This window comes from Choloepus didactylus, chromosome 3 (assembly GCF_015220235.1).
Source record: "Choloepus didactylus isolate mChoDid1 chromosome 3, mChoDid1.pri, whole genome shotgun sequence".
In the NCBI taxonomy this organism is placed as follows: Eukaryota; Metazoa; Chordata; class Mammalia; order Pilosa; family Megalonychidae; genus Choloepus; species Choloepus didactylus.
In genome coordinates this window covers 198045751-198071792 of record NC_051309.1, presented here as the reverse complement: position 1 = coordinate 198071792, position 26042 = coordinate 198045751, and the positions used below count along the sequence as shown (strand labels likewise).

The 26042-nt window shown below is 35.5% G+C and overlaps 1 protein-coding gene and 1 pseudogene across 4 annotated transcripts in view; both read right to left on the bottom strand.

Moving 5' to 3' along the window:
• Nucleotides 1-26042, bottom strand: part of TENM3 (teneurin transmembrane protein 3) — a 763383-nt gene that overhangs the window by 198448 nt on the left and 538893 nt on the right. The window lies entirely within an intron of this gene.
• LOC119530041 lies at nt 1817-2346 on the bottom strand (annotated as a pseudogene).

Below are 26042 nucleotides of genomic sequence, written 5' to 3'. Positions count from 1 at the left end.
TTCTGGCTCTCTGCTCTGTTCCCCTGGCCCCAGGGATATCTGCAGCGGGCTATCTTTCAGGCCAGACACCAAGAGGCCGGCCCAGCCCCCTCTTGCTGTGTTTGACTGCGTGTTTCCCACAGTTGCACCTGCAGCCGATCGCACCTGCAGTCGCTCCTGGCTTTTCCCCTTTTTTCTTTTTTTTTTTTTTATTTATTAAAAGAGCCCGTTGTTCTCCAGATGCCAAACCCTGGTTTCCCCGGATCGCCGCACGGCTGCGGGACTTTCAGCCAGCTTACTCACTCGTTTCAGAATGCAGACTCTCAGTTTCACCCAGTATACAGCCCCTGGGAACTAGCAGATCTCATCCAGCTGGCACATCGCTGTAACTGGTATTCTGGGTCACTCTCTGGTCCTTATCTAGTGTTTTCCACGGAGGTGTTCCTTAGCCCTGTCTCACCTAGCCACCATCTTCTAGGTTCTCCCATCCTACTTTTTTTTAAAATATAAAACTAGTCATTGACCACTGTTCATCAGTATTTACAATAAACAATATACAACTGGATAACATTCTGACTACTATGTAGTTATTGTTTTTTCTGGCTTCTGTTGAACCAACCAGTAAACCCAGTTACTGAAAAGATTGAGCCTATATATAAGGAATGTGCTGGGGGGTAAAGAAAAAACATGCAGATCAATAGCTTAGATAACAAAAGACTATTTATCCATTTATTTCAACAGGTCCTGAACTGTAACATCTCTAACCATCTGATCAGGTTTCCATGAATCATGACCTTTTTAGTCAATATTGCGCAGGTAGTTCAACTTTCCATAAAGGAATGGCTCTCTGGAAGGAACCTTCAAATGCCCATTTAAATAAGCCTTGCTTGCTTAATGAAAATATGGCAGTATTTACCTTGTATTCTCATCTGGTGGGGAGAGGAAACTGTTGGTTATGATGGATTTTTCTCCTGGAGAGTTGCAAATATTTTGCATTTATATTACCATAGATATAGACATAGAGTTTGATCTGGCTGCTTTAAATTATTTAATTTAAATTATTTGTATTATATTTAAATTGTCCAGTTAATTACTAAATCATCTATTTGATTTGAAAGCTCATGACTTCAGGAAAATTTTCAGTTTAACTTGGAGAGATTTCTTGGTTTGCTCAGAATGATAGCATCCCAGAAGTACCATGGACTTACCCATGGTTGTGAAATGCTGTTTTTGTTTTGAATGGTTTTGTTTTTGGTGAATGTAAATAATAATGATAAAAAAAGTTAAAAAAAATTACATCTCTGTTTACACACACACACACACACACACACACACAACAAACAAAAACCCAGAATGATGGTCCCTAGGCACTTACGGATTAAACACAAGTTCTGATTCAGTAATGACTATGGAATTTTTCCCCCATATTTACAAAAGTCATTCTCTAATGCAAAGGAAATAATATACAATGGTATCAGATGTTCTTTTCTGATAAATGAAGCAACTACAGAAAGCTTTTGTTTCTTCAAAGTGACCAACGATATTGATGTAAAAAAATGCAACAAAGAACAATACTCCCCAAAACCACTAACATATCCCCCAATACTACTACTTAAAAACAAGCATATCAAGCTTGATTTCCATTAGAATGTAATTATTCTTCACACTGAAACTGTGGTACTGTGACTCATAATATTCTTGGAATTTTTCTAACTAGTTGTTAAATTGCACTTGGAAAATTATCACTTCTATGTACATATGTTATATTCAACAATAAAAAACATGATTTTAAAAAACAAGACTCAGATTATACATATATATAAAGCAATGCAAACAATTATTGAGCTTCATCTTCTGGACAAGAATGCCTTGTTAATTTCTCTTCATAAATAGCAATTACAATTTGAAGATATTTCAGATTTGCCTCATTTGCCATATTCATCTGTATCTTTCCATTTCATGAGAAACATTAATTCTCCACTGCTGTCTCTGGCGCCAATTATGCGTTCAGGATCAAGACCTCTAGCAAAGCCTCTTGGTTTGCCAGCAGCATCTCTTTTCTTTTTTGATTTGCTGTCATCAGATTCACTGTCGATAAAGATTTTCTTTTTGTGCTTTCACTTTACCAGCTTTTTGAGAATTAAGAAATGTTTCAATTAACTCTGGGCAATCTAAATTTTCTTCAGGCTCCCAAGTATTGTTGGCATCTATAAATCCTTCTTTCTACTTCAGGAAATACTCCACCTTCCCATTTACTCCATATCGATCCATTACTTTTTCCACCATAAATTTTTCAGGCTCTGCCTTTTCAACTTTTTTACTCTTTCCATTCTGCTTCTTTCCCATTCTTTGCAATGCAGTTTTATCAGAGGCTGTTTTTAATTTCAGATTTGAAGAGCTATTATTCACCGGCTCCGAGCTGCTCCAGGTTCCAGTTGTGCAGCATCTCCAGCCCTGCACGCCTCCAGCTTGAGCCACATTGTTACATCCTAGATTCATGTAACAAATGTGAATGTATGCAAATGACTTATTTAAGCCTACAAATTTTCTTGGCTTGTATTGGTTTTTGAAAAAGGGGTTGAATATAGAATCTAAAAATTAGAATTCTTTGAAATTTTAAGACACTTTAATCACAATTTTAAAAAGATCTAGCTACTAGGGACATAGAGATTCTTACAGGAAGGTTGGTATATTAATGATAGGGCAAAATTTAGAAAAAACACCCCCTTCATAATAGTTCACTTATTTTCCAAAGGGTTACATTTGAGAGAGAATGTCATATGTGAGTGTGTGTGTATGTTTGCCAACTGGCAACTTTAAACAAAATCAATCCTTCAGTAATCCAGGCATGACCAGCTCATGTGGTTTATGTTCATCATTCACTCAACAAATATTTGGTAGGTGTCTACCTTATGAAGTTCTGTTGCATGTGAGAAGTAGTGTGATATGGAATCCACTTCAACACCTCTGGTAATGGTAACTTTGATAGATCACATCAGTCTCCCTTGACCAGCTCATCTCACTCCACAGGGGTGGAAAAATTCTTAGGTAGCCAATGTTTTAGCTGCTCCTCATTAATCTGGAATCATTTGGAGAGCAGTTTTCCTTAGTTATCAACTTGTCTTAACTATGATTAATGAACGTTTATGGAGTATTTGTGGAAGTGCATTTTAAATCAAAATACGGAGGAAACTGCAGTCTCCAATCCCCAGGAGATGTGTCTCAGTCTCCTTTCCTAAAAATAAATGGCCCACTTTCCCATTTTAAACTTGCATTGCTTCTTTACATGTGATTCTTTTCTAAGAGCATAAGGAACTTCTTTCAAGAAGTAAAAAGAATCTAAAAATAACTGTAGTGTAAAAACAAAACAATGGTATAATTTGTGATTATTTGAAATGATTGAATAATGTGGTTAGTTTTATATAACTTCTATAAACTCAAATGGGCTAATTACATTATGCAATTAGCTTGTTAAAATTATAAATGTAGTTAACAAAAAGATTAAGTATCTAGAATATAATTAAGATATCCAATGGAAAAGAAATACAGCATTTTCAGGCCCCACAGCAGTGATTCTTTTACATTTTAAAAAATGTGCTTATCACCTATATAATTGTGAATTGTCTATGGTATTATCTATTTTATAAAACAAACAAACAAATAAATACTTTTACATGTGTATATTTTACTTAACTTTTTTTTTCTTTAAAATGACTGACTTAAAATTTCTAAAATACATTTACTTTAAAAAGAAACTTTATATCATTATGGCAAGGAAAAATCATTAGAAGGCAAGAGAAATAATAAATGGAATGAACTGTAAACAATGTCATTAAAAGCTAGAGGAGAAACTGCAGCCAGCAAAATTGCATTTATTTGTGAAAGAAGTCTTAATTAAACACGGATGTTAGATACATGCTACCATCTACTGAGACCTTCCTCATGACATAATCAGATACAATAGACTAAGAATTTAAAATGGAATAGATTTTTCTATTGTCATTCAATATTATTTATTCTCCTGCCCATGTAGCACCTCTAAATTCTTAAATCTTATGAGAAACAACGATATAGTGGGGAAAAGTTCTGGACTCAAAAAAAGGAGACCTGAATTATAATCCCTGTTTTAATTCTTACTGGCTTTAAGACTGGACAAGTCACTGATTCTTTGGACCTAAGAATTTCCTTTCTAAACATTGTGAATAACAACATTTAATTTACTAGGTTGTGATAAGGAATAATGGTGATAATGATAATCCTAATCATTATGATAGCTGAAATTAACTGAGCACTTATATTTTACCAGGCACGTTCATTATTTTACTAAATCTGCTTATACTGATGAGGAAATCAAGTTTATGGAGGTTATGTAATGTTTTGCTCAAGATTACACAATTAGTAATTGACAAAGGTGGGACACAAACCCAAATCTTGCTACTTCAAGAGTCAGTTCTTATAAATAGTATTCTAAAATTATATTGTAATATGGTATGCAAATTTGACATTATATTTTCTTATGTTAGACTGGGAGAGCACTATGATAAAGATTACATCTTACTCATCTCTGTGAATTCAGTATTTAGGGGGACAGTCAATAAATGCTAAGTTAATGGAATTAAATTGACTGTGATATTGGAAATAACTAAAAGATTTAAACAATGTGAAAAACGTATATGTGTAAAACAAGAATTCTGCAATCTGCAAAACTGCTTGTATCATTTTCTCTCAGAACCAAGGTTCCCATATTTTAGAAATTACATGCAATAATCTTCTAAGTTATTGAAATCCTACCATCACTCTAGGAAATCTAGGAGAATATATGTGGAAGTCCTCGCCTTTGGTGGGGGGTGGTGGTGCTGAAGGTTTATCTAAAGAGACAGAGGAGAGATACAGCTCACTACTGCAGAAACAACCGACCTGTGGCAGAACTATTAGGGTGGAAAGATCATCCCAGGATAGAGGCAGTCATGCATGCCAGGCTTACTGATGGAGAAAACCTCCAAAGAGGATCATTTATTCCCTCCTTGGAAACCTGGATCAGTCACCAGTGAAGAAATCTGTTAACACAGGTAAAGGAAAGATTGGATGTTCTTATCATTACTAATGCTGAATATTTTCTCAGAAAACATCTGAATGTTACATGGAAGTGGGTCTAGGTAAAAAATGTAAGTGTTATTTTAGTCATTGTATGATGTGTGCTTAAAATGTATGGGAGGGTCTTAAAGCAATGTTCTTTCCACTTTTAGGCCCAACTCAGTAATGGAAATTGGACATGCTGACCTCTTTGGTTTCAAATACAGAGCAACATGGCCTTTATCTCCCACCAACTTTTGATACACAGAAAATATGTTTTATTTCCTCAGAATTGAGTAATAGAGTACTCATGGATGTTCAGAAAGAACTCAGAGTATCCTTTCCTTAAAAGTTTTTAAAAACAATTTGTGGATATACTTTATAAGTAAAATTCTTAAAACACATATGTATATTATCTGAAACAAAGAAAAGGAACAAACACGAAAGAGACTAGAAATTCTTGTGGCCATTTTAGATCTAGTTACCCAAATTTCCAAAGTAACAGTTCTTTCCATTTCTAGATATCAACTGCAACAAAGAGTTCTAGCTAGGTGAGGTCAACACAGCAAACCAATGAATATTGTAACTTTTTTATCTTTTTCTCAGCCACATTAGATTTTATCTTTATTATATCACAATATATTGGTTTTAATACACCTGAGAATTGATTTTTTGGGTCACATTTGGGTTTATGCGGTAACACTTAAAATTTGTTCCGGAGACAGTGTTTGTCAAAACAGTTAATTCTGGTCATTATTCAGGTCTTAGCAGGAAAACCTTTCATTAACGCCCAATCTCAGTGAGTTTTGCCTTTTATGCACTCTCATAGTTTCTCACATTTTTTAAAAATTATTCATTAAAATTGTAAGTAATTGCTCAGTGTCTGCATTCTCCAAAATATTATAATCTCTAAGAGGGAAGGGTGGTGTTACTTTATTGACGGCTGTAATTATCACAGTGTCTGACCCATACTAGTCACTCAATAAGTAAATGTTGAATTAATGATGGATGGATGGATGAATGGTGATTTCCTTTTCTGACAAGTATTACATAGCTACGGTTACTAAAGAAGAAACCATGGAAACTTATTTTTAAGGAAGAATAAGGTGAGCTGTCTGTAGACATTCTAAGATTGTGCAGGAATGATAAACTGGAAAAGTCTATACACATGTGAATTTTATTTGATCTGCCATATTTTGGGGTGAGAACTTTGTGTGAATATAGATTCAGTGGAACTTAAAGGTTTATGTTGAATTCACTAGCAATTTATCAAGTCTATTTTTTTAACCTTATGCTTGCCAGTTACTTTTCCTTTCACTCCTCAGTGTGTAGATATTTCTGAACACGCTGTTCCCAGTATCCCTGTATAAAAGCAAATGACAAATGCAACACCAATTAAATATTTATGAACTATAGCACTGAAATGGTAAATATTGTATTATGCTTTCCACTTGTCATTAGTCAGGAGATGCTGCTACACTCTGTAAAAATGATGGCCTAAAATAGAGAAAACATCATTGTATTTCACAGACAAGATATTTATGTCTGGCACAACTTGGATTTTAGCCGACTTTAAAGGTATTTCTTATTGTTGCTGTCTTTGACAGTTGCTCAAATCAGGGAGATCTGTACATTTGAAAAGTTAAAAACAGTCTGTTGAAATGTACTATTTTTCATATATTATTTACTTTACCTCAAATCAAACTAAGAGTAAAATAAAATATCTTTTGGGTGGAAGGGAGTAGAATATTTTCTACACATGAATAATTTCTTGAATTTTTAGTGATTTCTTTTTTATTTATAGTAATAAGTATGAGGATAAATTCAAAACTAAAAATTTTTATCTTGTGCTAATAAAAAATAAAAAAAATTTGCAATGTCAAAAACTTCTGAATATAAATACACAGCATCCCTCACCCCCTTTAGGTTTAATCACTGATGTGATTATAGAGTTGACTTAGACAGAATTAAATTTTAAGTGACCTCTGAATATTTTCTAGGTTTTTATGATATACTAGGCTAGAAAACTATTATTTTCTACAAATTAGCAGGTAGAATTCATATTGAACAGAGTGTAAACATGTCAAGATAGCCAAAATTTCAGTGGGAGCTGGAGGAATATATCTATGTGAAAGCAGAATTTATCCATGCAAAGTGCTGTCCTTAATAAGGAAAAAATTACAATTATCTACAATGGATTTTTACTGTTTTTTCTCTTTTTTGAGTTTACAGATTCAGAGTACTGCAGTAGTATGCTTTATCAGATTACTAGTTTACTCCCCACCTAGAGGTAAGCTGTTTTATTCTGAGCCTACATTCACCACTGTATCAGATTACAAATTATGCCCTTAATTTCATGTATACAAAAATAAATATAATTAATATATATTGGTGTCAAAATTTTAGTTTTATCATTTTCAATCCTCTAAAATATACTCAATGCATTTTCTCTACAATGTGACAAAATCGCATTAGTATTAAAATACTACCATCCCATTTTAGGCAAAATGCATTTTCTTAACAAAAATATAAGGGAAGAAGATATAGTGAAAAATGGTACGTAATCCATTGCTTAGCTGTGTTCTATAACCTAATAAAACAGCACTTTTATTACAAAGACATGCCCCAAAAGAAAAAAGAATCTTGTAACACATTTTATTTTGCCATGTATATTTAAATGGTTGATTTTTCATGAAGCATAAAAGGCTGGTATATTTTCTTCTGACCCTGATTGCATACATATGGCTAGTACCACAATCAATTTCAAAGTACACAGAGAGGTAAAATGTTCATAAAATGCAAATAGACAGAGAAGTAGGATAGATAACTGCTAAAGAATCATAACTGCAAAGAACCTGGATTTGACAGGTTATGTTTTGCCAGATCTCAGGAATGCTTATGTTGTTAAACAGCCTTTTTTAGCAGAGCTATGACAACATCTATTTTAGGAATTAGTAGGTAGCAGCTGTTCAGAGGAATAAATAACTACATATGTATGGTTTTAAATGAAAAGGAATATTGAAAATTTGAGTAGTTCTTTTGTTAGCAGCATATGTCAGGAGTTCATAAGAAAAACAATGCTGTTATTCTCGGGATATGAGTTTAACAAACACCAGTCCCTTAAAAATTCAGACAGATTTTATGATTAGAAAAAAAATCTACTGGGAGGGGGTGTGAATGGGAAGTAATTACTAAAAAAGTATGTAGTTTCTTTTGGGGTCATGAAAGTGTTCTAAAATTGATTGTGGTAATGGTTGTACAGCTCTGTGAGTATGCTAAACACCAGTGAATTGTGCACTTTAAATGGGTAAAATGTATGTGAATTATATCTCAAGAAAGCAGGTATTTACAAAAGCTGTTGTCAAATAAATTACTGGTTGAGTTTAACCTGGCTGAAAGTTCAAAAAGTTGAGATGATATGCTAGCATAATATTTTCTGATGAAATCTTTGTTTTCTGTAAGTTTCCTTAAATTTAAAGCACATATACAAATACTTTGCTGCTACTTTATATGGGAAATTATTTGAATTTTCAGACACTACATTGCAGTGTATGGAAATGTTCATGAGCTTAAAGGTCAATAATGGTGTCATCTGAAGTTTAACTTGAGTGATTTCTGTTCTAGTTTTAATTTGTATTTACAAAATAATTCCAGTATTTACTTTGATTTCAATAATGATTATGCTTTATGATATTTCTGTACATTTTCTTCGTATTCAACATCAAAATATCAGGTTATCTTTCACACAGGAAAAAAATCTGTGAGTAAAGAATAATGATAATCAATACTCTGATTTAAAATAATATCTATGAACAGTAGCAGAAGCAACTGTAAGCAATAAGACTGTTCCCATATTCTCCATTCTTTGCTGAATACCTGCTGGCTGTTGTTCCGCTTTACAATCTTCTAGTTTTAGAGCAGAAAAAAAGACGGTATACATTAGTCTGGAAAGGAAGGACAGGTATTTTTTGACAGGTCTGTATCATTACCATTATCACTGAACTTAACGTTTGTGATTACAAATCAGTCGTATTTTCATTATGTAAAGGCACACCAAATTAAAGATGAATGCACTAAAGAAGGATTTTAATTGAAGGCTCAGTAGTTCTTTAAAATTGTATGTGACACTGCTAGAAAGACCGGCCACAGTGGACAGCTGACTTTTAAAAAATACAAATTCATGGCATGTCTATTCTATCATGTACCAGCTATGGTTTTTCAATTCTGCTCACTACTCTACCCCAACAGGGCCTTGGATCTCTCCCACGTAGGCAAGGCTTCTAAAGGTTGTCTAGGCTTACACTGTCCAAATGATAGCCACCAGCCACATGTGGCTGTTTAAGTTCAAATTAATTAAAAATAATAAAATTAAAACATCAGTTCCTAGGTTGTGTTAACAACATTTCAACTGTTTAATAGCCACATGTGTTCTAGGTCCTACTGAAATGAACAGGAGATATACAACCTCCACCATTGAACAGAATATTCAACAGTACAGGACTAGACCCTTGCTAATCAAAGTGTGGTCTATGGGCCAGCAGCATAGCATCACCCAGGACACTTCAAAATGCAGAATCTCAATTCCCATTCCAGATCTGCTGAATAGGAACATGCATTTTAACAAAATCCCGAGATGATTCCTAGGTACAGTAAAGTTTGAAAAGCACAAGTATGGACTTTCTTCCATCAGACTGCATGTTCTGGAATGCCATTAAAGCAATCTTTAAAAACATAACGGAGACTTCTTCATTCCTATGCTTTAATTTCTTCCCCATTTTCAGTTCTTCAAAAACATCATGGGAGATAGTATAGCATAGTGGACAAAACCTGGTGAACACCTCTTCTCCATCTTTTAAGCTCCAGTTCAAGCATCACATTAGTTAGATCAAGTGTTTCCCTAATATCTTTAGCCAGAAGATTGCTATTTTCCTTATCTTTTCTGCTTTTTGCTTATATAGATCAAGCTAAGACCGCATGTACTGTTAAAGCGTGTTTACATGAATGTCTTTATTACTTGATTATGAGTTTCTAGAATATAGGAATAATGTGGACCTCTAACATCAACCAGACTGCCTAGAAAAATGCAGACCCAAAACTGGTTATTGAGAAACCATGGGAGTATCAGAAGAAAATTGAAGTGAATTTTAAAAATAATACTTTTAGAGCTAATAAGAACTTTACAGGTAAAATGTGAAAGCCAGAAATCATAAACAAAAAAACTGATAAACTTGACTACTTAAAGAAAATCTCTAACACACTTAATTGTGGGAAGATGGTAGAGTAAGGAGCTCCAAGACTCCTTCCACCGGAACAACTATTAAACAGGCAGGTACTGTCTGAAACAATTATTTTGAAACTCTGAAAGCCAAGAAAATATGTAGAGCATTCAGGAAAGAGAGAGGGGGGAGGCTGATAAATTATGGCAAAGAGTACTAAATCACTCTCTCTGCAAAGCAGCTACTGGTGCCCATCCCCCACCCTCGTGGCAGGCCACCATAAGGTCCAGCCCATGTCTAGTGTGCTGGTGACAGAAAGGAACATAAAAATCCTCTTCCTCAAGACCATGGGTGGGCATGGTCAGTCATTGATCATGGCTTTTGATTAGTGACTTTAGATCTCTGGGGCCCGGCTGTGAGGGCAGCCACTGTTTCAAACCAACGTGGACAAAGGCTGTAGGGCAGGGGAAAGGGGAATAAAGATGCTCAGAGGTATACGGGACAGTTAGCTAAAGGGCAGCATTTGTTGGAGAAGCAAAGAAAGCACAGCTTTGTGGAGCCGTGGTAGAAGCAAGCTCTTAGTGCCCTTACTAATCACCTCAGGACACTTTAAAGTCATTCTGTGCCCCTTTGTGGGTCTCTGGCCTTGTTTTTTCTGGGAAAGACTGACTTGGGAAAGTCCTGTCTGATGTCACCATCCTTCCAGGCAAAAGGCAGCTTGAGACAATAAAAGGAATGTAAGAAACCCCAGAGGCACACAATTTGGGGCAAAGGCTTGATGGCTTCAATCACATAGGAGACTGAGGTTTGCCTCCTAGAAAACAGAGGGTACAATCAACCTCCTGTAAACAGGGGATCTCCAAAACAACTATCAAACAAAATCCCAGGACAAGAGGGGAGGGGCAAGATGGCAGAGTGGTGAGGTGCAGAATTTCCTCTCTCCCCTAGAGCAGCTGACAATTACCCAAGAACTGTATGAAACAGTGTTTTTGGGGTCTCCAGTAACCATTCACAAGTTTGGAATTGGAGGAAAAGTTGAGATCCTGAGATTGCAGTGAACACTGTAAGTTCCCTGGACCAGGGGTCTGGAGCCCCACCCCACCCAGACCTCATAGACTGTCTTGCAGCTGGCTCCCTGAAAGGGAAAAAACAAAACAAAAAACAACAGTCTGCTGAGGGCAAGAAGAAGGGCTCAACCCAGCCTCAACTGCAGAATTAACAAATTAATTAACTAATTTTTGGAGCTGGGGGTGCTAAAGAAGGGCTGGGCTCCAAGAAGGGGGGGGACCTAAAAGCGGGCACCCATTCCCAGGCTCCAAAAAAGCCATTCCCCTTCCCCCTACATTTTGTCCCTTCTGGCTTCTCACTGACTCCTTATCTTTTTGAATTTCAGTAGCCCCCCGCAGGGGTGGAATTGAAGCTGTTGGAGAGTAATTATCAGACAATAGCCCAAAGTACATCTTTAAATGCTCTATTCTGACACTGTCAAAACTTCCAAGCTGGGGAAAGACTTTTAAAAGGGACTCCTTTTTTTTGTTTTTCTTTTCTATTTTTTTAATCTAAAAGTAACATGTGGTTATTTTCTATCAGAAAGCCCAGGCTGAGGTACTAGGCAGGGCTTGCGGGGAGACAGAGTACCCACAGCATCTTTGAGCTCCGGATTCATTTCTGAAGAAGGTGTCAACCCCTGTCTTTAATTGGGAACTCAGGCTGACCAAGGAATTTAGCTGGAGATGCCCCAAAGAGAGAGGGGAGAAGGGAATAGTGCCCTTGAGAGACAACTGGAGTTCCTAGGATTGGGAGAGTGGAGGGAGGTCCAGCTCAACTGGCAGTCCTCCTTCTGGGAACTCAGACCCCAGGCGCTGGGATTCAGATTCCAACTTCAGTCAGCCACGCCCCTGACAGGATCAGAGTCACCAGGAGAACTAAAGTCTACATACCTCCTTACACTGGTGGGGGAGCTGTGGGCTGGCAAGTGCCATCTGCTGGACAGGAGAGGAAAAGCACCGATTCTAGAGGCCTCTTAGGAGGATCTCATTCTCAGGAAAACTCCATACCCTCCCCATGAGACCTGGGCCTCTCTGGACTGGGAAAATCTGATGAAGTCGACCACATCTGAGGAGACCCTCTCACAAAAAGGCTGCATAGAGGCAGGGCAAGAAACAGAAAAAACAAGAGGTGAAAAATTCTGATCAACTAAATAGAACCTAAATTAGAGGTCTAGAATAAGTTGAACTGAATAACAGAGGTCAGAGAACAAAGCCAAACAACAAGAAACCCCTAGGTAAAAGATAGAAAACAAGCTCCAGAATAAACTAATCAAGAAAATCAGATGCCTAGACAAGATAACAAGCCATACTAGGAAACAAGAAAATATGGACCAGCCAAAGGAACAAACTAATAGTTCAACCAAGATACAGGAGTTGAGGCAACTAATGCTAAATAAATTCAAAGAACTGAAGGAAGATACAGAAAAGAGATGAAGGATATAAAGAAGACACTAGATGACCATAAAGAAGAATCTGTAAACTTGAAAAAAAAAAATGGCAGAACTCATGGGAATGAAGGCCAAAATGGAGGAGATGAAAAACACAATGGAGGGACACAACAGTAGATTTGAACAGGCGGAAGACAGGATCAGTGAACTGGAAGACAAGATATTTGAATTCATACACACAAAAGAACAGATGGTGAAAAAAATGGAAAAATACGAGCAGGGTCTTAGGGAGCTGAGTGAGAATATGAAATGCACAAATATATGTGTTATGGGTATCCCAGAAAGAGAAGAGAGGGGAAAAGGTGCAGAAAGAGTAATAGAAGAAATAGTCACTGAAAATTTCCCAACTCTTACAAAAGACAGAAAATTAGAGATTCAAGAAGTACAGCATACCTCAAATAGAATAGATGCCAATAGACCTACTCCAAGACACTTATTGATCAGATTGTCCAATGTCAAAGACAAAGAGAGGATTCTGAAAGCAGCAAGAGAAAAGCAATCCATCACGTACAAGGGAAGGTTGATAAGACTATGTACAGATTTCTCCACAGAAACCATGGAGGCAAGAAGACAGTGGCATGATATATTTAAGATACTGGAAGACAAAAACTGCCAACCAAGAATTCTATATCCAGCAAAACTTTCCTTTAAAAATGAGGGAGAGATTAAAACATTTTCAGACAAACAAACACTGAGAGAATTTGTGAATAAGAGACCAGCGCTACAAGAAATACTAAAGGGAGTGCTACAGAGGCTGATAGGAAAAGACAGGAGAGAGTGAGTTCGAGAAGAGTGCAGAAATGAAGATTATCGGGAAAGGTAAAAGGAGAGAGAGGGAAAAAATAAGATATGACATATAAATTCCAAAAGACAAATGGTAGTAGAAAATACTGCCCTTACAGTAATAACACTAAATGTAAATGGATTAAACTCCCCAATAAAAAGACACAGACTGGCAGAATGGATTAAAAAACAGGACCCATCTATATGCTGTCTACAAGAAACTCACTTTAGACACAAGGACAAACATAGACTGAAAGTGAAAGGTTGGAAAAAAATATTTCACACAAACAACAACCAGAAAAAAGCAGAAGTAGCTATATTAGTATCAGACAAATTAGACTTCAAAAGTAAAACAAGTAAAAGAGACAAAGAAGGACACTATATATTAATAAAAGGGTCAATTCGTCAAGAAAACATAACAATCATAAATATTTATGCACCAAGCCAGAATGCCCCAAAATTCGTGAGGCAAACACTGAGATCACTGAAAGGAGAAGTAGACACCTCTACAATAATAGTTGGAGGCTTCAATACACCACTCTCATCAATGGATAAAACACCTCGACAGAGAATCACTAAAGAAACAGAGATGATAAATGAACTAGACTTGACAGACAGTTATAGAACACTACATCCAACAGCAGCAGGATACACTTTTTCCTCAAGTGCTCATGGAACATTCTCTAGGATAGACCATAATGTTGGGTCACAAAGCAAGTCTCAACAAATTTAAAAATATTGATATTATATAAAACACTTTCTCAGACCATAATGGAATGAAGTTGGAAATAAATAACAGGCAGAAGGTCATAAAATTCACAAACATATGGAGGCTAAACAACACCATCTTAGAAAACCAGTGGGTAAAGGAAGAAATTACAAGAGAAATTAGTAAATACCTCGAGGCAAATGACAATGAAAACATAACTTATCAAAACTTATGGGATGCAGCAAAGGTGGTGCTGAGAGGGAAATTTATTGCCCTAAATGCCTATATTAAAAGAGAAGAGAGAGCAAAAATTGAAGAGTTAACTGTTCATCTGGGGGAATTAGAGAAAGAACAGCAAACTAATCCCAAAGCAAACAGAAGGGAAGAAATAACAAAGATTAGAGCAGAAATAAATGAAATTGAGAACAGGGAAACAATAGAGAGAATCAACAAAACCAGAAGTTGGTTCTTTGAGAAAATCAATAAAATTGATGGACCGCTGGCTAGGCTAACAAAAAAAAGAGAGAGCGGATGCAAATAAATGCAATCAGAAATGGGAAAGGAACTATAACTACTGACCCTGCAGAAATTAAGGAGATAATGAGAATATACTATGAGCAACTATATGCTAATAAACTAGACAATTTAGATGAAATGGACAACTTCCTAGAAAAGCATAAACAACCAACATTGACCCAAGAAGAACTAGAGGACCTCAACAAACCAATCACAAGTAAAGAGATTGAGTCAGTCATCAAAAAGCTGCCAAAAAGGAAAAGCCCAGGACCAGATGGTTTCACATGTGAATTCTACCAAGCATTCAAGAAAGAATTAGAACCAATCCTGCTCAAACTCTTCAAAAAAATTGAAGAAGAGGGAAAGCTACCTAACTCATTCTATGAAGCCAGCATCACCCTAATACCAAAGTCAGGCAATGATAATACAAAAAAAGAAAATTATAGACTAAATTTGAATGAATATAGATGCAAAAATCCTCAAAAAATACTCGCAAATCAAATCCAGCAACACATTGAAAGAATTATACACCACAACCAGGTGGGATTTATTCCAGGTATGCAAGGCTGGTTCAACACAGGAAAATCAATTAATGTAATACACCATATCAATAAATCAAAGCAGAAGAACCACATGATCATCTCAATCGATGTAGAAAAGGCATTTGACAAAATTCAACATCCTTTCCTGATGAAAACACTTCAAAGGATAGGAATAGAAGGGAACTTTTTCAATATGATAAAGGTGATATATGAAAAACCCACAGCTAACATCACACTCAATGGGGAGAGACTGAAAGCTTTTCCTCTAAGATCAGGAACAAGACAGGGATGCCCACTATCACCACTGTTATTCAACATTGTGCTGGAAGTTCTAGCTAGAGCAATTAGGCAATTAAAAGAAATAAAGGGCATCCAAATTGGAGAAGAAGAAGTAAAACTTTCACTATTTGCAGATGACATGATTCTATATGTAGAAAATCCAGAAAAATCTACAGCACAGCTACTAGAACTAGTCAATGAATACAGCAAAGTGGCAGGCTACAAGATCAATACACAAAAATCTGCAGTGTTCCTAAACACAAGTAATGTGCAACAAGAGGAGGAAATCAAGAAAAAAATCCCATTTACAATAGCAACCAAAAGAATCAAGTATTTAGGAATAAATTTAACCAAGGACACATAAGACCTTTACACAGAAAACTATAAGAAACTGCTAAAAGAAGTTGAACAAGACCTAAAAAAAATGGAAGAACATACCATGCCCATGGATTGGAAGACTAAATATAGTTAAGATGGCAATTTTACCTAAACTGATTTATAGATTCAATGCAATACCAATGCAAATCGCAACAACTTACTTTACAGAAATAGAAAAACCAATAACCAAATTTATTTGGAAGGGCAAGGTGCCCCGAATCGCCAAAAATATCTTGAGAAAGAGGAACGAAGTAGGAGGTCTCACACTACCTGACTTTGAAGCATATTACAAAGCTACAGTGCTCAAAACAGCATGGTACTGGCCTAAGGACAGATATACTGACCAATGGAATCAAACTGAGTGTTCAGAAGTAGACCCTCGCATCTATGGACAATTCATCTTTGATAAGGCAGTCAAGCCAAAGCAACTGAGAAAGAGCAGCCTCTTCAATAAATAGTGTTCGGAGAACTGGATATCCATTTCCAAAAGAATGAAAGAGGATGCCTACCTTACACCTTATACAAAAATTAACTTGAAATGGATCAAAGACCTAAATGTTAGCACCAAGACCATAAGACTCTAAGAAGAAAATACAGGGCAATATCTTAAAGATCTTGGATAGGAGGTGTTTTCTTAGACCTCACATCCAAGGCACAAGCAACCAAAGAACAAATAGACAAATGGGATCTTCTCAAAATTAAACACTTTTGTACATCAGAGGAGTTTGTCAGAAAAGTAAAAAGGCAACCTTCACAATGGGAGATGATATTTGGAAACCACATATCAGATAAGCGTTTAATATCCTGAATATATAAAGGAATCCTACAACTCAATAACACAAAGACAAAATCCAATTAAAAAATGGGTAAAAGACAGGGACAGACATTTTTCTGAAGAGGAAATACAAATGGCTCAAAAACATGAAAAAATGCTTAACTTCACTGGCTATTAGGGAAATGCAAATCAAAATCAAAATGAGATCATCTCACACCTACCAGAATGGTCATTATCCAAAAAAAAAACCAGAAAATTACAAGTGCTGGAGAGGATGTGGAGAAAAAGGCACACTTATTCATTGTTGGTGGGAATGTAGAATGGTGTAACCACTCTGGAAGATAGTGTGGAGGTTCCTCAGGAAGCTAAGTATAGATTTGCTGTATGACCCAGCTATTCCATTGCTAGGTATATACTCAGAGGAACTGACACTTAAGACACAAATAGACATTTGTAAACCGATGTTTATTGCAGCATTATTCATGATTGCCAAGAGATGGAAACAGCCCAAATCTCCATCAAAGGACGAGTGGATAAACAAATTGTGGTATATACACATGAAGGAATATTATGCAGCTGTAAGACAGAACAAAGACATGGATCATATAATAATGTGGATGAACCTTAAGGACATTATGTTGAGTGAAGTTAGCCAGAAACAAAAGGACAGATTCTGTATGGTCTCACTAATATGAACAAACATTAATGAACAAACTTTGGGAGTTAAAAGCTGACAATACAGGCTACCAGGTGATAGAAAGAGGGTTGAGATCAGGCATTTGATGCTGAAGGACTACAGAATGTTTAGCAGGATTGATTGTATAGATCCAGAAATAGATATCATAATACTGTGTGATAGTAGCACAGTATTGTAAGTGTACCAAACAAAGATGTCTGTGAGTAAAGCTGAAAGAGGTGGGATAGGAGTATGAATGACACAGAGGTAAAGATAGATGATAAAGACTGGGACTGTATAACGTGGCAAATGACTGTTACTAAATATACAAATATAAAAATATTTTTGCATGTGGGAGAGCAAGTGAATGTCAACCATGTAGAGTGTTGCTAAAGGGATGGTATTTGGGAAAAAACATAATCAAAGCAAACTGGAATCCATGGTCAACGGTAACATTGTAATATGCTTCCATTAAATGTAACAAAGGCAATATACCAATGCTAAGTGTGTATGAAAGGAGGATATAGGGGAGGGATATGAGATTCTTAGTAGTGGTGTTATTTTCTGTCCTTACTATTATATTGTATCGTATGACATGTTATTTTTCTTTTTATCATCTTTTTATTATTGCTAAAAAAAAAAAAACAATTTTTTTTTGTAGTAATCAATATGTTCAAGTGCTGATTGTGGTGATAAATGTACAACTTTATGGAAAAAAAAAAAAAAAGAAAAACAGTCCCAGGACAAGATACAGACCTAGAAAGACAGGGAAAACCATGCACACTGCATTCATTTTGGATAGACCTTCCTGATAGGATGGTTGAAGCTTGAGAAAACCTTTGTCTTGTACATGCTGGTAACAAAATGAAGAAACATACTTCTGCAGGAATAAATAACAGAGAGTGAACATTTTTAAAATATCAAAATGTACAGTGTATAACAAAAGAGTACAAGACAAACAAAGAAACAGGAAATGATGCCCTATCCAAGGGAATAGGATAAAAATCCAGAAAACACCAATGAAGAAGACAAGAATGTGGACGTACTGAATAAAGCCTTTAAAACAACAATCTTAAAAATGCTCAAGGACATGAAGGAAAATACAGAGAAAATACTAAAGGATATCAGGAAACCAATTAATGAGCAATATGAGAGTCTTAGTTAAAGAGGTATAAATTTTAAAAAGGAACCACACAGAACTACTGGCGTTGAAGACCACAATAACTGAAATGAAGAGTGCCCAGGAGGGTTTCAAGAGCAGAGTGGAGCAGGCAGAAAAAAGAATCAGTAGACACTAAACAATACACTTGAAATAAGTCAGGCTGAGGAGCAGAAAGGAAAAAAAAAAAAAAAAAATTGAATGTGAAAATAGCCCAAGACACCTCTGGGACACCATGAAGTGTATATGCATTATGGGGGTTCCAGGAAGAGAAGAAAGAGAAACAGGGCAGAAGGAATATTCAAACAAATAATGAAAGAAAATTCCAAAACTTAGCAAAAGATGTGAATATGCACATCTGAGAAGCTCAGAGAACACCAAACAGGATAAACATTTAGAAAAATATACCCCGTCCCATATTGATTACACTATCGAAAGCAGAGAAGGACAAGGTTCTGAAATCTCCAAGAGAATAGCAATGTGTTACGTGCAACGTAATCCCATTTAGATTGTGTGCCAATTTCTCAGAATCCATGGAGGCAAGAAGGAAGTGCTGAAAGAACAGAACTGCCAGCCAACAATTTTATTCCTAGTGAGACTCTCAAAAATGAGGGAGAGATTATGACATTCTCAGATAAACAAAAATTGAGGGAGTTCATCAGCACAGATCTGCCCTACAAGTAATGCTAAATGGAGTTCTTCAGACTGAAATGAAAGGACACTAGCCAATGGTTCACAGCAACATAAAGAAATAAGGACCTGCAGTAAAGTAACACTTTTGAAATTATAAATGCCAGTATTATTTGTATTGTATAATTTGGTATGTAACTCTACTTCTTACTTCCTAAGTGCTTCCTTCCTACAAGTGCTAAAATGCAAATGCTGAAAAAGTAATGATAAATCTATGGTTTTGGATGTACAATATATAAAGATATAAGTGGCAATAGGTACAAAAAAAGGTGTGGAAACAGAGGGGTATAGGGTGAATATATGTGCATGTTATTGAAGAAAAATTTCTATCAAAACAAATACGACTGTTACATATTTAGGATGGTAAATTTTAACTCCATGATATCCACAAGGAAAATAGATAAAAATATATCCAGATAGAAATGAGAAGGCACTCAACATGGTGTAACACAAAAAAGCAAATAAATATAAAAGTAGGAATTAACGGAAGTGAGGGACAAACACTTATAAGACTTACAAAGGCTAAATAGCAAAATGTCAGAAGAAAGTCCACTATTGTCAGTAATGATTCTAAATGTAAATGGACTAAACTCTCCAGTGAAAGGGCAGAGACTGGCAGAATGGATAAAAAGCATTACCCCACTATGTGCTGCTGAAAGAGACATACAAATTCAAATTCAAATTCACAAACACAAATTCAAAGACACAAGTAGGTTGAGGATGAAAGGATAGGAAAAAATATAAACCATGCAAGTTGTAACAAAAAGAGAGCTAGAGTGGCTATATTAATATCAGATAAAATAGACTATACGTCAAAACAGTTATGAGGGACAAAAATGGTCATTAAATATTGAAAAAGGGGACAATTAAACAGAAAAATGTAATAATTTTAAATATATATGCACTGAACAGCAGAGCCCCAAAATATATGAAGCAAATGCTGACAGATTTGAAGGGCAAAATTGACAGTTCTACATTAATAGTAGGAGACTTTAACACATTGCTAACAATAATGAGTGGAACATCTAGACAGAAGACTAATAAAGAAATTCAGGACTAGAATGATACACTAAACCAACTAGATCTAACAGACATATATGGAACACTGCAACCAATGAAAACAGATTCAGTGTTCTTCTCTAGTGCACATGGATCATTCTCTATGATAGACCATAGGTTGGGTCACAAAACAAGTCTTCATAAATTCATAAATGCTGAAATCATACAGTGTATATTCTCTGACTAAAACAAATGCAGTTAGAAATCAATAACAGAGGGAGAAATGGAAAATTAAAAAATGTGTGGAAATCAAACAACATACTCCTAAACAACCAATGGGTTAAAAGGAATATCAGAAGCAAAATTAGGAAATACATTAATGTGAATGAAAATGAAAATACAATATACCAAAACTTATGGGATGCAGTGAAGGCAGTGCTGAGAGGGAAATTTATAGCTCTAATTTATTATATGAAAAAAAGAAGAAAGACTTGAAATCTGTAACCTAACCTCAAAACTGGAAGAACTAGAAAAAGAAGAGCAAGCTATACCCAAAGGGAACAGAAGGAAGGAAATAAAGAAGATTAGAGTGAAGATAAATGAAATAGACAACAACAAAAATAACAAAAACAATAGAAAGAATAAACAAAACCAACAGTTGGTTATTTGAAAAGGTCAATAAAATTGACAAACCTTTAGCTAGACTTTATAAGAAAAAAGAGGATACAAATAACAAAAATCAGAAATGAAAAGGGGGATAGTACTACAGATCCTGCTGAAACACAAAGGACTGTAAGATGACTCTATCAACATCTGTATGCAAATAAATTAGGTAACCTAGATGTAATGGACAAATTGAAGAGGAGAGAACACTTCCTAATTCTTTCTACAAGACCAACATTACCCTCATACTAAAGCCAGATAAAGACACCACAAGAAAACTATATTATCTCTTATGAAATTAGATCTGCAAAAATCCTCAACAAAACACTAGCACACCAAATTCCACAGCATATTAAAAGAGTTATACACCATGATCAAGTGGGAATGAAGGTTGGTTCCACATAAGAAAATCAATTAATATAATACACCACATTAATAAAATGAAGAACAAAAGCCACATGATCATCTCAATTGATGCAGAAAAGGCATTTGACAAAATACAGCACCCTTTGTTAACAAAACACTAAGAACACTAGGAATAGAGGGAAACTTCCTCAACACGATAAAGGGCATAGATGAAAAGCCCACAGCTAACAACCCACTTAATGGTGAAGGACTGAAAGCTTTCCCTCTAAGACTGAGAACAAGACAAGGATGCTTACTGCCACCACTGAGATTCAACATTGTATTGGAAATTCTTTTCAGAGCAATTAGACAAGAAAAAGGAATAAGAAATAAAAGGCACCCAAATGGGAAATGAAGAAGTAAAACATTCCCTATTTACAAATGATATCATCTTATATACAGAAAATCCTGAAAAAAAAATCCACAACAAAGCCCCTAAAGCTAATAAATGAAATCAGGAAAGTGGCAGGGCACAAGATCACCATCGATTTATCAGTAGCGTTTCTATGCAAAAGCAATGAACAATCAGAAGAAGAAATCAAGCAATGAACAATCAGAAGAAATCAAGGGAAAAAATTCCATTCACAATAGCAACTAAAAGAATCAAATATTTAGGAATAAATCTAATCAAGGATGTATACAGAAAAGTACAAAACAATGCTAAAAGAAATCAAAGAGAACCTAAATAAATGGAAGGACTTTCTATGTTCAGGGATTCGCAAGACTAAATATCATTAAGATGTCAATAATACCTAAAACTATTTATAGATTCAAGGCAATCTCAAAGTTCCAACAACCTTCTTTGCGTAAATGGAAAAGCCAATCATCAAATTTATATGCAAGTATAAGGGGCTCTGAATAGGTAAAGTCATCTTGAAAAACAGGAATCAATCAGAAGACTCACGCTTCCTGACCTTAAAAGTCATTATGAAGCTACAATAATCAAAATAACATGGTACTGGCACAAGAGAGAGATACACCAGTGAAAACTGATAGCTCAGAAAACAACCCTAACATTTTTGGCCAAACGATTTTTGACAAGGGGGCAAAGATCACTCAATTGGGAAAGAATAATGTCTTCAACAAATGGTGCTCGGAAAACTGGATCTCTGTTTACAAAAACAGGAGGACCCCTACCTCACACCACAAACAAAAATCAATCAAATACCTTAATATAAGAGCCAGAATTATCTAACTCCTAGAAGAAAATGAAGGGAAGCATCTTCAGGACCTTATGTTAAGAAATGATTTCTTAGATTTTACACTGAAAACACAAGCAACAAAGGAAAAATAGATAAATGGGATTTCATCAAAGTTAAAAACTTTTGTGCCTCAGATTTTATCATGAAAGGGAAAACGATAATATCTACACAACGGGAGAAAACATTTGGAATCCACCCATATGATAAATATTTAGTATCTGGAATTCATCAAGAAATCCTTTAGCAAGCAAACAACCCAGTTAAAAAATGGGGAACATACTTGAAACAGATATATCTCCAGAGAAGAAATATAAATGGCCAGAAAGCACATGAAATGATGCTCACCACCATTAGCTATCAGGGAAATGCAAATTAAAACTAAGATGAGCTACCATTCCACACCCATTAGAATGGGGGCCATTAAAAAAATGGAAAATAGCAAGTGTTGGAGAGGATGTAGAGAAAAAGGAACACTCATTCATTGCTGGTGGCAAAGCAAAATCATGCAGCTGCTGTTGAACTTAGTTTCGGAAAGCTAACTACAGAGGTACCAAATGGCCTGACAATCCCACTACTAGATATATACCCACAAGAATGGAAAGTAGGGGCTCAGACAGATATTTGCACACTAATGTTCATGATGGCAATATTCTTATTTGCCAACAAATGGAAACAACCCAAGTGTCCATCAACTGATGAATGGATAAATAATGTGGAATATTATTATTCTGCTGTAAAAAGTAATGAAGTCCTGATACATGTGGCAACATGGATGAACCTTGAAGACATCATTTGAGTGAATAAGCCAAATACAAACAGACAAATATTATACGAGCTCACTGATTTGAAAGAATTAGAATAAGCAAACTGATAGGGTCACACAATCTAGAATATGAATTACCAGGGGACATGGTGGGGACAGAGAATGGAAAGTTAAGGTTTAAAATGCACAGTGTTCCTATTTGGAATGATGGAAATGTTTTGGTAATGGATGGTGGTGATGGTAGCACCAAATTGTGAATGCAATTAACAGCACTGAAATATATATCTGAATATAATTAAAAGGGGAAATGTTAGATTGTATATTTGGTAACAGAATAACAATTTTTAAAATCCATGAAATTACAGTACACATACAGTGAACTCTAAGTTAAACCATGGACTTTAATTAATAGTACAGTTATAAAATGTGCTATCATCAATTGTAACAAATGTTTTACACCAGTGCAAAGTATTGGTTGTGGAATGCTATACGGGAATCCTGTATTTTATGTGTGATTGTTCTGTAAACTCACAACTTCTCTAATGAAGAATAAAAAGGCAAAAAAAGAAATAAAAATTAAAAATTATGCAGAATTGTAACATGTAATCAATATTTCTGAAAATAAGTAATTAATAATTACAAGAGTTTTAGGAAGGGCTTCCCTTAACCTTACAATCTTATCAATGAATAAAAAAGATTGAGATTAAAAAAGAAAGGAGAAAAGCCCCCAACAGAAAAATTGGCAAATGTAGTATATTCACATTCATGAAAAGAAACATAAATGGTCAACAAATATGAGAAGATATTTAGCACTATTTGTAATGAAACTACAATGAAATGTTTTTAACTTAAGAGTTTGGTAAAAGTTAAAAATATTGGTAATTAGCATTGGTGGTTGTATAAACAGATATAATCTTTTTGGAGGATTCGGCCATAGTTTTCAAAATTCATAGCATGTCTGCCCTTTGGCACAGCAGGTTTCTGTCGAAGAATGTATTCTGAATAATAATTTGATCAAATGAACACACACTTATGTACTTACATTGATACAAAAATAGTCATTGCATATTTGGAAACTGGCTAATTAAAAATAGCTATATGATGATAAACAATGTATGGTAAGTGATAAAATCTTGGACAAAGTACATTAAAAAACAGGGACCTTTATGTCTATATGTATGGTAAAATATCTGGAAGGGAATGCACAAAAAGTTAACTGTGGGATTACAATTAACTTTTACTTTTTGTTTTTACCTGCTCCAAATCCCCAGAGTTTGTATAAAAAAGAAACCCCCCATGTGGTCATGTCATAAATGATGAAAAGCATCAGTAAGATCTATATTGGATGCTTTCTGCCTTTCAGTTCCTGAGGAAGAAAGTGAAGATCATGTGAGCAGGGGCCAGCCAAGCTGCCTTGTGACCTGCTAGGGTTGTATGTGTGCTCTTAGGGCTAAGTAGCAGGGTTCTCCTGAGGCTTCCTTTGAGGATGGGAAGGAATCCCTGCCTTGCGGTCTCTCTTTACGGGCTCTGCCACCCTGGACAAGCCACGTAGCCTTGCAGAACTTCAAGTTCCTTATTTGTAAAAGAAGCTTAATATCAACTGCCTCTTACGGCTCTTCTTATGGTGTACTATCAAACATTAAAACATTTTGTGATTCCTCAAAACACCTCCTCTATATAACCATTGGTACGATTGTTAGTCATTACAAAAATACCTGAGAGGTTTTTGCATTTGATATGTTGCTCAATGCACACAGTTTAAGTTCTTCAGAATTTTTTTCTTCTTCTTTTATATTTTTCTCTCTAGGAGGCGTCAAGTGTAGAAAGAGCAATCAGGGAGACCTGTGTTGGAATTTGACTTCTCCATTTCCTAGCAGTTTCACTTTCTTTTTAGGCCTTTATTTATTCTCTGAAATTCTGATAGGAATAGGAAAAACAAAAAACACGGCCTCCTCCCTGACTCCTTTCTCTCCTTTCCTCCTTCATTCTAGAAGTTATTCACTTTGACTATGTTGAGATTACTTTAGAGAAGAGACATGTTAATGCTATAATTCTCAGCACTTCCATTACGTTACTGGAGGGTGAGGAAAAAAACCTAGGATAGAAATAATTCCCAAAGCTTTTTAAACTTATCTCTTAAGGGTCTGACTTTATAATTGACATTCAATATGAGAGAAGGGGACCTGTAAAGAAGTAAAAGAAAAAAGTCTACATATGGTTGTCCTTTTGTTAAAGGATGTGGGGCTGATCTGATGATGACATTGGTTTCCCCATTGATTCTGGGGTTTATCAGGCTGATCTGACTGACAGGCAAGTGCACCCTTCTTCCTCTCTGCTTTACATGCACACTTAATAGAAGGGGATGACCTTCTCTATGAGAAGTGTACTGCTCTTTTTTTCAAGGGTAAAGGCAGCATCTTCAATCAAAAAACATTTATCATGCTAACTGATGAAAAAATGAAATTCTTTACCTGATTAAGAAAAAAATAAATGTTAGTGCATTTGTCATTAAAGTAATGAAAATTCTAAGCATATGTGCTTAATTAAAGCTGTAAAAGTATGAGACAACACTTTATTGTGATATATACAACACTGGGATTGTATCTCTAATTCCCAGTACAACTGGATAATAAGAAATGTTCAATACATATCTGTTGAACTAAAAAGAGTACACGAGGATATTAATGTAATTTATCTGGTTCTACGTAGGGCAAAATAAAAGCAAAGGGAAAAGTTTA